The sequence below is a fragment of the Eucalyptus grandis genome, chromosome 6 (genome assembly GCF_016545825.1).
Source record: "Eucalyptus grandis isolate ANBG69807.140 chromosome 6, ASM1654582v1, whole genome shotgun sequence".
Classification (NCBI taxonomy): domain Eukaryota; kingdom Viridiplantae; phylum Streptophyta; class Magnoliopsida; order Myrtales; family Myrtaceae; genus Eucalyptus; species Eucalyptus grandis.
The window spans coordinates 15421428-15437801 of NC_052617.1; the positions used below are offsets into that span (position 1 = coordinate 15421428).

Consider the following 16374-nt stretch of genomic DNA (forward strand, 5'->3'; position numbering starts at 1 on the left):
TTATTACTTCAACCATACTGTTTATCGTGTAATAGATTATATTTGTTTTGATAATAAATCACATATCGTGTAATAGATTATATTTGTTTTGATAATAAATCACATTAATGCTTAAATCTAAATCATACTCATAAGTTAAATTTTGAATAATAGATAAAAATGTATATATTAATTGTAATATCTTGAATATAAATGGGGTATTACATTTTATGATTGGATGCTAAAGTTATAATTACTATAAAATTATATTTATCTTAATAAATTATATATCTAGTGATTGGTATGAGTGTTAAACTCATGGACTATGATTGAGTATTAAAGGAATAATTAATTATTTTCTTTAACTCTGGTTTTAGGGGTATTTTAAAAATTCCGTTTCCCCCTATTACAAATGTTTTCATGAAAGTAAATAGCGTAATGGTATTATAGTTATTTAAACAAAAAATTTCAATTTCAATTACATTATAATCTTATTTCATCGTTACAACCAAATGAGCGATTATATAATTGCCATGCACGAAATGACACTGCTCTAAGTCATGCTTGTTTTTTTTTTTCCCGTTAGCTATATTTTCTTTTTGTGGGGCAATTCTAAGATTTTTTTTTTTTAATCAATTGGTATGTAGATGTATAATGTATGTAGCCATTCTCCAAAATCATTTTTGTCATGTGAAAACAGAGTACTCAAATCTCAGTCGCTTCCCGGCACTCTCCCACCGCGACTATTCAGATTGCCTTACCTCGAAAAGTTGTAAGCCTCTTTATTCTTCTTTCTCCGTTATCCATTATTCTTCTTCTTCTTCACAAGCATCTGTCTCTGTAAACAGTGATGTCACCCGCAACTACCTGAGCGGCACAATTCCGATAGAATGGGGCTCTACGAACCTGGTCTACATGTATGTGCTCTCTCTCTCTCTCTCTCTCTCTCTCTCTCTCTCTCTCTCTCTCTCTCTCTCTCTCTCTCTCTGACGCGCATTGCGGCATAGAGATGCGAGTGTCTCTTCTATTGATTGGGGGAAACGGGATGATGTGGGTGCAGTTCTCTACACGGAAACCGATTGACTGGTCCAATCCCGAAGGAGCTGGGAAACATATCCACACTTCAGGAATTGTAAGTGATCACTCATCCTGCCTCTCGCATTTGGCTTCTTCGCTGTGTTAAAGTTGATCGATGCTGAGAATATCAACTCTCTTCCGCTCAGAAACGTTGAGATCAATTGGCTTTCTGGACCTCTACCTCCAGAGCTGGGGTACCTATCCCAGTTAAATAAATTGTGAGTCTCTTGATTCAAATTCCTGTGTTAGGCATCGAGTTTTTATGTCATGCCCCAAACCTCGAGTGCGTGCCCATCCCTCTTTGGTCAATAATATTTTACGACTTTCCAGGACGAGTCGCCAACCCATTCATTTTTAAGCACATGCAGAAGCGAAAATAAATCCCTTGACAGTAATCATCTCGGGATAGAATAGTAGGACAACAAATTTACAAACAAAACATACTTTCATAAACCAATTGAGTCATGTACAAGTCTATGGCCAAAAGACTATAAGGTCTGGCTTTCTAAAATGAAACGATCCTAACTGACCTACACTTCACATCACCTCCTCTCGACTCCAAGTCCTCCACTCAATGACCCTGAAAAATTGTCCCACAATGGGGTGAGATATAAATCTCAGCGAGTCCATACTCTAAACCCCGATTAGGAGGGTAATATGCCTAGAGGCATCCTAACCACAGAATCACGCATTTAGCATAAAGGACTTACCTCGTCTCAGATTCACCCTGTAGGTCAATACAGTTTATATCACAGATAGCCATACCAATATGAGCAATAATTAAGCTCCAACAACTGGAACGCCACACTCAACTCTCAAATCAGCACAAGGGTCCTGATTATAGAGCCAAATTGTTACGACACGTCTCATTTCATGTCACACAATTTTGTCCCATAATCTAGTGCAGATATTTCACTCAACACGCTCACACAATTGATAATTACGCCCGCTCTAGGGCACGGCCTACTTGAAGTTCGGCAGTCTACTGGCGTAGCCAGACATCGTTTCACCCCATTGAGCACAGCTACGTCTCTCAAAGATGGCTTTCCTCCAAGGGCATAGGTCCGTGACCCATCGTGACCCGAAACCCAATGAATGGGTAACCCATATAGGATAACGCCCATCCGACATAGTTCGGGGACGGGTTCTCTTAACCAACACACGACCAATCAATCTCAGCTCAGGACACCGTGCATTGCACTCAAATGCCTAAATTAAAATAGTGTTCCTAGCCTATTTTCATCGTATTAAAAACTTCCGATGAAAAATAGTCATGTGTGGGTACATAGTTAGATTGGACCTAGAAAATTCATAACATTTTTTTCAAAATTCCACTGGTTTATATAGTATATAAAACCATTTTCGGTGTTTAAAACCCTACACTCGGAATTTTTGAATAAATATTGAAATTCACAAATATTGAAATAAATGACCAAATTTCCAATCAGCACTCAATTTTCACAATTTAACAATCAATTGCAGAAATTAACCACATCATTGCAATCGGCACAAAATTCCGATCACTAGCTATCCCGGCCTAATTTTCGGAAAAGTATTTAATAATTAAACTAATTGCACTTAAATAAATCTAAGCACCTCTTAAACGCCATTAGCCTACTAAGAAAAGTTTAGTGCCTAAACTCACCGGGCTAGCAAATACACCGGTTCACAACGATAACGACACAATGGCGACTGAAACTCAAGCCTACAACGGCGCGGGAGGTTGGTGGCTTGGGTGGTGCGAGTGGTCGACGAAGCACGGGCGGAACGACGTTAAAACCTTAGGTGGAAATCGCTGAAAGTTTGCTGTCGAGGAAAATGGAGCGGCCGAGCGTGAGAGGGAAGAAGAGACTGGCGTCGAAGAAAAATGAGGGAATTGCGTTGGTCTTCGCCGAATGAAGAAGGAAATCGCTGCCCTCTTCATTGTTGACTTTCTTATTCAACAATTCCTCCACTTCGTGGCAGCACGCAGCGAGGACAGCCGAGGGACTCGTGGCCGGGCGTGAGACAGCTCGCACGTCCCATGCAAGGGACGTGTCTCTCCCTTGCTCGCTGCTTCTGTAGCTGGTTTCGTTCCTCCCGCGGGTTGACTAATCCAGTCAACAACCGCCCTCCTTGGTGGCAGCGAAGAGACGAGGACAGCTCGAGCAGTGCGTGGCTGTCCTTGAAGAATTTTGGTCGCCAACTCTCCTTCTGCATGCAGCGGCGTGTCCCTCCGTTAATTGACCACATGGGTCAACCGAAAGAGGTCTTAGTGGCGGTCAATTGAAGAAGCAGCTTGATGCCGACGTCTCCGCTTGTTGCATGGAAGAGGGACGTGGCTCTCCCTCCTTGCATGCATGATAGTGGACGTAGCTTCTCTTAGTTGACTAAGTGAGTCAACTTATCTAAATCATCAGCCAACTAAGGGACCATTCCATGCACGTATGTCTTAATGTGTCGCATGGAGGAGAAATGGTTAGTGTGATTGCATGGCCCTTCATGCATGGTAAGATCCCCATCTTGTTCGTCACCGAATGGGTGTGTATCTAGAGACGTCGGGTGCTTGCACGAAAGGTTTGCTTTAGGAAGGTACAAATGTGGAAGGGCTGGTCTCGAGAGTTACGTAAGAAGATTTTCGACGAGATGATAAGCTATACAAAAGTCGGATCATCTCGATGCGGCAAAGACGTGACTACGATGGTACATTATAAGACTATTTGATGTCTGGGTCTGGTGATGGAAATGATGAAACGACGGTCGAAAGTGGCGCCAATGACGCAGTCCGACGACAAATTCGTTGACCTGTCACGAACCGTTACGTACTCGAGATCCGGCGAAAATCCGGATGTCACATTTTATTCGCTGATGATTTTGTGTCTGGCGAGGGAATTATATCCATTGGTCTGTTGAGAGATTAGCATTCAAGTTCAATTAACCAATGTGATACCATCGGTTTTTCTTGTTTTAGGTACCTTACGTCAAATAATTTCACCGGGGAGCTGCCCAAAACATTTGTTAAATTGATGGCATTGCAGGACCTGTTAGTTTCCAGTTTCCACAAACTCTACTGATATTTACAGATTTCTATCCTTTCTTCTGCATATCAATCTTGTAGTTTAATGCACTGTAGGCGACTCGGTGATAATCAGTTCATGGGAAAGATACCTGATTTTATTCAAAACTTGACAAATCTCGAAAAACTGTAAGGCTTAACGCTTCTTCACCTCTTAAGTCGGTCAATATAGATATACTCCTAAGATAATATAATCTGTGAATTGTATCATCAGGGTCATTCAAGGAAGTGGATTGCAAGGGCCAATTCCCTCTGGGATTGAACTTTTGAAGAAATTGTCTGACTTGTCAGTATGGAGCTTTGGCAGTTCAATTGATCTCTCTTTCTTTAAGATGGTATTGATCAAATAAAGTTCCCTATTTGATTTTGATATGCAGGAGAATAAGTGACCTCGATGGACCCGAGTCCCGAGTTCCACAACTTAACAGTGCAAATATCAAGACATTGTGAGACCAATGTTCCTTCACAGATAGTTTACTTTATGCAAAAGAGCCAAACTGTCTTAGCAATGTGACAATATCAATGCCATTTTCTTATAGGATTATGAGGAACTGCAATCTCACAGGAGAGCTACCTGGTTATCTAGCAGCAATGACAAATCTACAAGTATTGTGAGTGGAAAACAGCTTTCTCCTGTTCCTGTTCCTATTCCTAGGAGAATAGATAATTTTACCCTTAATGAGTGATTTTCTACTAGTTTATAATTGACTATAGGTTACAGTTATATTTAAGATGGCTTGAAGGTCCCTTACCGACTTCAATGGAGTTTTGATCTTTTCTATTGATATTGCTGAATTTGTGAATTGTGAATTGTGATGTGGCATTTAACTCTCTGGTGATTGTGGTCTCTGCTGTAGAATATAAAGTTTCACTCAGAAGTATATGGACATTTTCTCTCTTTGTTTTCACTTTTCCAGGAAGAGAAACCACAAGAATTCTTATCTCAGCTATGGTGCCCATCTCGTCTAATTCACTTTTCCTTTGATTTGTTATCTTATCTTCTTAAGATCATTAATGCAAAATGGAGACTTCTAGTGATTGATTGTTTGGACTCTTTCCTTCTAGTGGTTTACATTCTCGAATCTCAGCCTTAACTGGAGTTTCATGCTCGACTGCCGTATATTTGTCAGCCATGACGTTCTTATTTCAAACAAGAGTATGCCTTCATGTGCATCTCTATATAAGCCAATTCTTCTCCTTCATCTGGTCATCTCTGTAAGATTTTATAAATGCTACATTAAACAACACTTTTTTGCCATTCTGTCATCATCAACAAGCAGCGGTTATTCTTTGCTTTTTTGCCATTTTGGATAACCGGATTTCTATGGTTCTGCAGTGGTTTATCATATACTCCATTTCCTTTTCTCGGTTCGACTGGGTTTTAATTTCTCCATTGATATTTATATCGAATTGCAGAATCATGCTTTCCTGTATTTTGAAATCCTCACTTTATTTTTATTTTTTATTTTTTATTCACTCAAGCTGATATTGTACTTTCTAAGCACCCTAATATTTAGTCCTCATCCCTTTATTCATGAATAAATTGTTATGAAGGAGATCTGCTCAGTAGATTATGATTTGCTTTAGTTTTGGTCCTATTAGATAAATCTCCCGATTTAAACTATAATATGTTACATTCCTCGGGATGCATTCAATTTAGCACTCAAGTAGCATTTCTAGTTATATGAATTGACATTTCCAATTTGTAAATTTGATTTACGTCAGAAAATTTACAGCAGAAGTTTTGTATGGCTACAACATGTGATAACTTGAAACTTGGATTTTAGTGATGAATGCCTCTGGAAATGAATGTCCAGTAGAAAGCGTAGGCACTAGGCAGTTGACCTGTATGTCTAATCATTTGAACTGGACATGTATGTTCATTGATGGAGTCTGTGTTTGTACAATCCTCTGAAGTATGCACAAAGAGTGTCCAGTAGGAGTCGGTTAAAACTATCTTCTCATTATAATTGTCTCCTTCACATTAAATTGCTTTGCAGAGACCTCAGCTTCAATAAACTGAGTGGAATAATCCCTAGCTCCTTCAGCAGTCTGGAAGTGGTGGATTATATGTAAGTACTTCGATGCAGAAATGAGGCTTCTTTTCCGTATTTTATAGAAGAATCTAAAATCCCAAATTGTTCTAGTGGCCAAGCTATAGGCAGCTTTTTATAGTAAAGTAGTCGAGCTATCAGTAGAACTCAGACCATGATAATAAATCCAATTTACAACTCTCAAAGTCCTCGTGTCGCGAATACTTATCATTGCACCATCTTAAGTTTACAATAAATTGGGTTATGAAGTTATGATTATTGTCAAGTAATTATTTTGGTGGGACTCTAGTCTTGGAGCAGGCATAGATCAATGTTATTATGTTGCTTAAAGGGCATGATTCACAAGTTTCAATAGAGTTACTTGTTTAGGCTGGAAAAGATTAAATGGATCAGTGTTACTTAAGTATTTGACAGATTGAATGTGTATGTACTTAATGCTTGTACAGTGCACCTGTTTTATGATGAATAGGAGATTTAACATAGCAAAAGTCCTTAGGCTCTCTCTTTGGTTCTTTCCATAACAATGGCCCTAGATTGTTTGGTGAGTGCAATTCTCACGTGGTGATTAGAACGTCTGCAGCTAGGAGCTTGATGTCTTGTCCCTATTCTTGAAAATGACTGTTTTGACATTGGCACATCTTCCCTCATTATTTATTGGGCTAATACCCTAAAAAACTCCAAACTGGTACACCCGTGACAAATTTACCCAAAATTATTTTTGACCACCAAAACCCCAAATTGGTATACTTTTGACAAATTTACCCAAAACTGGTACACTTGTGACAAATTTACCCTATATTAGTTTTTGTTAAATTTTATTGTTAAATTATTAAGTTAAATGACACGTGAAAATTAATTAGTATACCAATTTGGGATTTTATGATCGGTTTGTCACATTTTACAATTTTTGTGATTTTTTTGTGGTATTAATCCAATTTAGCTAATGGTATATTTGTTACAAATTTATCAGTTTGGGGTTTTTTGTAGTCGAATAAATTAGTTTGGGGTAAATTTGTTATAAATGTACCGTTTATGGTTTTTGGTCATCGGGGTAAATTTGTCACAAGTGTACCAGTTTGGGGTTTTTCATGGTCAAAAAAATAGTTTTTGGTAAATTTGTCACAAATATACCAGTTTGGGGTTTTTCAAGGTATTAAGCCTTATTTATTTTATGTCTTAGAAGGACAAGAACATTATTGCGAGGAAATATTTAATAAGCTAGTATGAGTGTATCCTTCATTATGTTTAGCTTTCTGTACTAGTGTTATGGTAATTCTTTCCCATGCACTCCAAGTTTTGCTAGGATCTAGTGTTTCCTCTGTCATTGATTTCCTTTATCTTTCATCTCTAGCTGAAAGCTCTATATTGATATTACTAGTTAATTGATTTTTTTTTCTACACCACTAATAATTAAATGCTTCTAATCTGCTAAATAATGCGTTTTCAAGGTATAACTCTATAAGTTTTCAGTTTGAGTGCATAGAGTACACGAGGAACTGACTCAATCAAATAATATTGTTTAGCTATCTGACTGGAAACCAATTGACTGGAGCAGTCCCTGATTGGATCCTGAAGAGTGAAAAAAATGTGTAAGCTTCGCTGTTTGAAAAATTGTCTTGCTTAATCCCGCACTTGCTTCTAGCTCTTTCTTGCTAATCTTGCACTGTAGTAAGCAATTGTGCATTCCCATCTTGCATCTTTATAGTTTGTAGCCTAAGGAGTTTAACAGAAACATCATAAGTACCTTTCTCCTTGTTGGGATCTGTTTTTTGAAATGCTACAGGCAAGACAAGAGGCTGAATTGTATGGTAAGCATGACAGAAAATAAAGTGGATTTTCTTGGAAGTGCCAAGTTGGCCCCACTTTCCCCCTCTACAAAAAACCCCTCCCAGCTCTAGATTTTTTCAAACCTCTTGGAATGATAAAACTAACATTTGGAAAACCTTTGCTTCCCATAAATTCTCTTTGAAAATTTGCACAACGCATCACCTGCACAGTATGATTACTTGCTTGAGCTATTTCTTTATGATAACAATGATTATGGGTTTGTGTATTTGAGGAACTCTACAACCAAAATAAGTGTGCCTAGGAGAAAGTTGATATTATCCTATGGGCGCCAGAATGAAGCTCTTATGAGGAAGTTTAAATTTTTAAAGGGTGGTCTGCATATTCCTTAATAAGAAGATTCGACTTTGTAGTCGTTGGAATCATAATTCTATTTTTGCCTCTTTTCCTTATACATCATGTCCGTTCTACTATTACTATGTAAACATGCATTTGTGCACTCCGACTAGATCTAAAGTCTCTGTTCACTCCAATTAGTCTTTCTCTGTTAGTGTGTAACAATCTTTGGACTATTGTTAAAATAAGAGTATATTGGGAGTTCAAATTCTTAAATAAGTGAACCCCACAACTTTCTAATTATTTGTTATTTATATTTTTTTGCTCAAAACAGATTGTTATTCTCATAGTAAATTAAAAATATTCACATAAGCAGTTCTCCGAAATAAAATATCTTGAATAAAGATGGACTATTGCTTTCATCATCTGGTGATGCTTTCGCCTTATAACTTGCCTTACCTGTCCATATTTTGCAACTGGTCTGCATTTTTGTACATAATAATCATTTGATAAAATGTCTTTTAGTGTATCTTTCAAAAACGGCTGACTATTTCTCTGTGTAGTGATCTATCATACAACAACTTTGAAGCTACAGACTCAGGATGTGAAGAAGGATCTGTGTATGTACTATTTCCTTCAGTTTAAGTCTGGGCTCCCCTCAAATGTGCGGTTACGAGTGACTTATAATCCTGCAAGTGCACAAAATTTTCATTTCTCTACTGAACGTTGATTTTGTCTTTTCTCTACAGCAACTTGTTCGCAAGCTTGGCGGTTGACAATATGTATGTTTGAGATTAATTTTTTCACCAAGAGACTTGGATTTCGAAGAACCTGCATTTTAGTTGTTTATGTACATAGCATGGAACTTCATTCAGAATGATGATGATGGTAACATTAAAATCTTTGTTGACTTGCTCAGAACCTCATATCCTGTCACAAGTGGGCTTGCCGCATGTTCGAAAGGTCAACATTGTTTAAAATGTAAGTTGATCTGCTGTATATCCTATCATTATCATCAAACCCTGATACTGCATCGTACTCTGTATTTTCTTATCAAATTGATTTCCTTATCAACTCTCCTCTGGGCTATTGTGTCAATATTTGATGATTAATGCATCATTACTCTAGATATTTTTAAAAGCCGCCTCCATGAATTAATGTCTTGCTTAAAAACCTGGGGGTTTCTATGTGATCTTTTGATAAGGGAACGCTAGTTTACCTAGCGTGTCTGGAAAGTCCACTCCGTATTAAGAAAAAGAAAAACTTGATTTTTCTCTTTGTGGCTGTACTCCTTCCAGATTTGCATAATCTCTTCATAAATTGTGGTGGGAGCGAAGTAACAATAGGGAACAACACGTACAGTGCTGATCGAGGGCCTCTTGCAGCTGCTTTCAGTTCCTTCCCAAGTGGACGTTACTGGGGTTACAGTGGCACTGGCCACTTCCTTGATGACAAAATTGAATCAGAGATATATATAGCTGACAATGTATCCGTACTGTCCACAAACAATGCCCAGCTTTACATAAATGCACGGCTTTCTCCAATATCTCTAACTTATTATGCTTTTTGTCTGATGAACGGGACCTACAATGTAAGCCTTCATTTTGCCGAGATAATGTTCACCGGCAGTAAAAGTTATACAAGCCTTGGAAGGCGAGCTTTTAATGTTTATATACAGGTAAATTTGGGCATTATGTACAGCTGATTCTAATATGTAAAGCATATAAAGCGTTCAATGTGTTACGGTTGGGTTGTTTTATCTAAATACCTTGTATTTGCAAATCATGATCTTTTCACAACTTGTACGTTCTATTGAAACCGAAAGTTTACCTTGTTCAGTGTTGAGACACTCAACAAATCTATTAAACATTATTTCAGGGAAAATTGGTGTGGAAAGATTTCAACATTGCGATTGAAGCAGGTGGAGTTGGAAAGGAGGTCATAAGAAATTTCACTGCCAACGTGAACAAGAGCACTCTGGAGATACGCTTATATTGGGCTGGGAAAGGAACCGACGCTATACTTAGGAAAGTCGTCTATGGTCCTCTTATAGCTGCTATCTCTGTCTATCCTGGTATGCAGATAGACAATTCCATGTTTCACTTGGTGCTTCTCTATTGAGAAAGTTACTCGCATTCATATTGGAAACAAATACGTGTGTTTTGTCTTGCACCAGAAGTCATCAATAGGCAATTCAGCTACCTGGTTTGGTTGCAAATGTCCACTCTTGGATTCAGGCCATTGGCATCTGTTACAATTGATCAGATAAATTTCTACAGTAGCTGACCAGGATCTATTATTGTTCTCTTAAGAGTCAAAAATTGGCTATGGTTTGCTTTGTTTTCTTTCTCTCTGAGAATGTTTGCTCTGTGTATCTTTAATCCTTCTATTCAGACTATGAAACAATAGCCTTGTTCACTTTTCTGCTATGGATCAGTGACCATTGCACCTGCATTATTATATAGTACAGCTTTGAGAATGAAGAGTAGATTTTTTTTCTTTTCTTTTTGTCCCTTTTTATTTAGTATTATGTTCCAAAGGAGATATCTTCCTTTGCTCATTAATCTGATAGTTTCACTGCAGACTTTGAACCCTCACAAAAATTGCCCAATTCACCAGATTCAACCAGCATATCTGCAGGCACAGTGGTCGGGATTGTGGCTACTATAGTTTTTGTAGTTTTTCTTATCCGGGTTATCCTTTGGTGGAGAGGACGTCTTGGACGTAAAGATGGAATGACACAAGGTAGTTGCTTCCCTGGAGTCTTTGATATTTAGTTCACATATATCTGTCAAGATATACAAGAATGTTATGCACTGTGAATACATTGTCCCTGTTCCCTATTCTGGTGGGGGAGGGGGGTAGTCACGTTGCACCTTTTATATATCAGCTAGATCACACAGTTGTCCTATCAAACTGTTGGCGCGTCACTCCTCTTCTTCTGCACACAGTTGTCCTGTTAAACTGTTGGTGCACCACTGTTCTTCTTACCTTTTGTGGTGGGGAAGGGTAATCACAATGTGTCATTAATACTGCAACAAGGTTACATGGATCCCCAGCAAAACTATTGTTGCATGACATTTGTGCATTGTCACTCCTCCTCCTCCTCCTCCTCGTGGGGGGAAGGGTAATCATGATGCATGATGCATCATTAATACGCAACTAGATTACATGAATCCCTAGTAAATATTGCATGAAATTTGTGCATTCCATTGGAAATTTGACTTGACACTGAAGAAAACAAATTATTATTATTAAGCCATGATACAGCTAAAGAGTCCTTGATCCATTTGGTTCACTAAACTCTTATTTGGAAATCCAAAAAATGAAGGGATAGTGTGTGTGTGTGTGTGTGTGTGTGTGTGTTGGGTATACTTGGGGGTGGCAATCGACCATATATGTACTAAATCTACGTTTCAAGACATCAAAAATAAATATCAGAACTTTTTATATACAAGACATCGAAACATACATACCTTGCCTTACTTATCCAAATTGAGCTTTTTCTATGATTTTTCCTTTCCCCCACTACTAAATACCCTGAAGACATCCTTTCTTCTTCTTTTTTTCAAAGTACATACTGCCAACCAATGCCAAAGTATATAAAAAATAAATTTCAAGATGCTAAAATATTCAGTACTGAACTTGCTCAGACCAAATAGTCATTATGAGGTTTTCCGGTACATTGAGAATGAATTGCTACGCCTTTGTTAGATGGTAGATTACATACTTTAGCTGTTGACTCCAAATTCTTAAAAGATCCAAAACCTTGTGCAGATTTGAAGGTTCTAGCATTGCAAATTGGTTCATTTACCTTGCGACAGATTAAAGCTGCCACAAACAATTTTGATGTTGCCAATAAGATTGGAGAAGGTGGTTTTGGTTCTGTGTACAAGGTATATAGGAATATCGCTGAACCAACTTCCTCGAATTGCTCTCGGAAAAGATTTGAAGAAGGCAGCCTTCAATGTAACCGAATCTTGATAGCATGGATCTGATGCCAAAGTTCAATTGCAGGGTCTTCTGTCAGATGGCACGACTATAGCAAGAAGCAGCTTTCATCAAAATCCAAGCAAGGAAATCGTGAGTTTGTGACTGAGATTGGGATGATTTCTGCTCTTCAACATCCGCATCTTGTGAAACTTTATGGATGCTGCATTGAAGGAAATCAACTTTTGTTGGTTTATGAGTACATGGAAAATAACAGTCTTGCTCGTGCTTTATTTGGTAATTTGATATCACACTTTCTTCATTGACTTCAGCTGATGAGACATGATTAAAGTAGCTTTGATGTCTTTTGATACAAATGAAGGTCCTGAAGAATTTCAGTTAAAATTGGATTGGTGGACAAGGCACAAGATATGTGTGGGTATTGCCAGGGGCTTGGCATATCTTCATGAAGAATCAAGGCTAAAGATTGTGCATAGAGACATCAAAGCTACCAATGTTTTACTGGATAAAGATCTCAACCCTAAAATATCAGATTTTGGTTTAGCAAAGCTTGATGAGGAGGACAACACACATATTAGCACCAAGATTGCTGGAACTTAGTAAGTTTCTTGCCTTTTGTTCCTGTTAACCTAAGTAGGAGCCAGTGACAACATAGAAGCATGGAATAGAAACATTTAGTCTGATTTGAGAAAAGTGAATTGAATGGAGCTTTGTGGTGCATTCACATCATCCCAAAGCATGGTGCTCAACAAATTTGGCTTAACCACAAAGCTTTATGTGTGTCCCACCACTCTTCACGTTAATTAAGGAAAAAATATAAGTTATTTCACATACTCTACCATTAAGTAATGACACTCTGATAATGACTTATGTAAATGTTACTTTGAATTAAACTTAGTATTATAGGTAATAGAGCTAATTCACCCATGTTTCTATTGTGTACGCATGAAAAAACATAAATAATGTTCACATGTTTCAAACGTTTGCGTTAACACATGTGAAAAGTCAACTTGTTTGTGAAAAGAATGTGATTAATTAGGGAAAAGATAATTGTAAGTTCATTCTACTAACTCTAACATTAATTCAACAAAAAAGAACTATAACATTAACTAATTTCCATTATCTCAACAAACTCATATAATCTAATGCAATTTCCAGAAAGTTCATATCCTCCTAAAGATTGATAATATCCCATGTGCTCCATTTACTGCAATAAGAACAATTCAAGATAAACATTTCGTATGGTAATTCAATGTGCCCTACTTAATGCGTTCACTCGGACAAAAAGCTTGTGAAATTATTATGAGACAATTATGATGCAGTACATTTTAACAGTCTATATTGATGCATAATTTAATTTTTTTTTTATTATGTTTCCCATTGACAAACAACTTAATGCAAAACAATTTAATGAACAACAACTACTGTAAGTTAAAAATTTCAATATAAATTATCTGTATATCCTCCTATGTATGAAAAACACAATTTTAGTAAATATGTCTCACATGACATTAACATAGATGATGCACTTTCAAGTGAATTTCAAAATCATTTTTCGGTCAGAATACCTCTTTTCCAAGTTATAAAGTCATCTATGGAGCCTGATAACCATATAGAACAACAATGGTCTTTTTTTTTTCTTGAAATATTCTCAGTGTATTCTATCAGAAAATTTTAGGATGCGCTTGTTTTTTTCCTCTATAGCTTCAAATTTAGGAATGTCTCTTTCTTTTGAATTTTAGGAATATTAAGTATGTGCTATTTAAGGTAGTTACCTCATTACAAACACAAGCTCTTTTCTTGTTGTGCAGTGGATATATGGCACCTGAGTATGCAATGCATGGTTACCTCACTGACAAAGCTGACATCTATAGTTTTGGCATCGTTGCCTTAGAAGTTGTTAGTGGCCAGAGCAACACTGGTTCCCAAAAAAATGAGGAATGCTTTTATATACTTGATTGGGTAATCAACTCTATCATTTCAATTATGATCGTATCCATATCTATATCTGCTTGTGTCGGTGGAAAATGGATTATGGAAGCGTGAGCGTAGTATAAAAGTCCTCACATGCACTTTAATGGTTGCAAAGGAGTTTACAATTACCAGCTATTGAAACCTACTTAAGAATTGTTATGCTGTTAAGTGCAATTTGTCATTTCAAATTAATCCAATTCTTCTTATTATGTTGATCTACACTGAATTTTCATGTAGAATCTTTTTTTGTATCCTTGAAATTTGGGGTCCTTTAAATTTGGGATAGTTCAGTCTTAGTTTTTATATTTTTATGCTTGACATTCATGCTCCCTGTAGTTTCATTAGCATCAAACAAGTCCTTCGACTACTATTGAATTTTGGCAATTACGGGTAAATTAAAAAGTTTTCAAGACCATGTCTTGACCAGAATATCCATATACTTTCGATTGAGGTATAACTTTTTTCACATTCATATAATTGAGTCCTTAAGTTAGATTTTGTATTGCTTTGAGTAAACAATCATTAGAAAAAACAATTATTTGTTAGTCATCGTTAAATCTGATTGCCGCCTGAGTTGCATAATCATGTATTCTTGTTAAACTAGAATTGAGAGTAGAAGGCAATGGATGGTGTAAAACATTGAAGGGCTTGTCTACCATTTCATGTAACGACACTGGAAAATAATTCGTGCCGATAAAACTCAATAAGAGCTGGCGAATTTAAAGCAATGTTGGTAGTTTTTTGGCAACCTTTTATCCATTACTAAGTGATGTTGGAGTTACTAACTTCTTCTTCTATTTTTTAATCAGTAAAGAAATTATGTTCGATCCACATTGACTCATTCAATTCTTTTTATCCATTTATACCCTATAACGAAGATGAAAAACTAGCAGGTGCTCCTTAACAAAAATAAAAAACTAGCAGGTGCTTATCAACTACATTTGTTGTGTAATAATCAAGGGACATAATATATTTCCTTCTTCGTGTTTTATTATTTAGAACATATTTTGCAACTGGTCATTACTTGAAGTCTGGAAAGGGAAATATCTTCACTTTTCATTTATTTTCTAGGCATGCTTTTTGAAGGAGAGAGGAAATTTGATGGATCTAGTTGATCGGAGGCTCAGTTCTCACTTTGACAAAGAGGAGGCGCTGGCATTGATAAAGGTAGCTCTGATGTGCACTAATGCGACTCCAGCACTTAGGCCGCTGATGTCGTCTGTGGTTAGCATGCTTGAAGGCAAGGTTGCTATTCCGGTGCTGGACTCGGAGGGCGCTATCATGACTGAGGAGAAAATTGACGCCATGAGGAAGCATTTTAGAGGTGACGAACATCAGGCACTTGGTGAGAATATCACCAAGAGTATGTCCCCCGATGGGCTATGGACTGGAACCGCTTCGTCTGCATCCGCTAATGATCTCTATCCAATACTTCTGGATACTGATTGGCAGAAGAGAGAGTAAGAAATGGTTTGTTGTGTTCTAAGTAAATTAGTTCTCGAAAGAATTGGGGCTTTAGCTCTTAAATTTCTCTCCGAAGTTTCTGGTTCGCTTACGTTTGAAACTGAAGGTATATATAATATAAAGAAAACAAGTAGTCTATGCAGCACAGTAATTGTGCATTGTGAACTTATTAGTGGGGAAAGCCTAAAGACAGTGGCTTGTGGTTTGGTGGTTTTATTCGTGCTGTTTCTTTCCATATTGTTGTTCGAACAGAGATGATGTTGCGACTTTTTCCTCTTTACACAATAACAATGGGGATGGTTGCCACTACAAGGGAGGGAATCTATTATGGAAGTTCTTCATTCGTTTGAATGGCGAATGTGCAAAGTGGCACGTTCTTGCTCTGGACGTGTTTTGTTCGCGAGCTCGACCTGTTATATGTTGTTACTCAAGAATTTTCTTAGCAACACGAATTTTTTCTGTCTTTAGTGTGGATGATGGTTGGCCAACTTCACCTTTCCCATCTTTGAGAAATGATGAAAGAGAAACTCGATACTTGCATGTCTACCCACATCAGCAGACTTCTTCCATTCCATCAGTGGATCTGAATCATGAGTCAATGCCCTAAACGATCCTAGGTTAATGTCAAAAGAATCAAACAAGTTGAAACCGAAACCTCAATGGGTTCATCTGCTCACCCTGAGATCTGAGAGGTGGGGG

General features: G+C 37.4%; 1 pseudogene; it reads left to right on the top strand.

Moving 5' to 3' along the window:
* Positions 1-987: 987 nt before the first annotated feature.
* LOC108960346 lies at positions 988-15974 on the top strand (annotated as a pseudogene).
* The last annotated feature ends 400 nt before the right edge of the window (positions 15975-16374 follow it).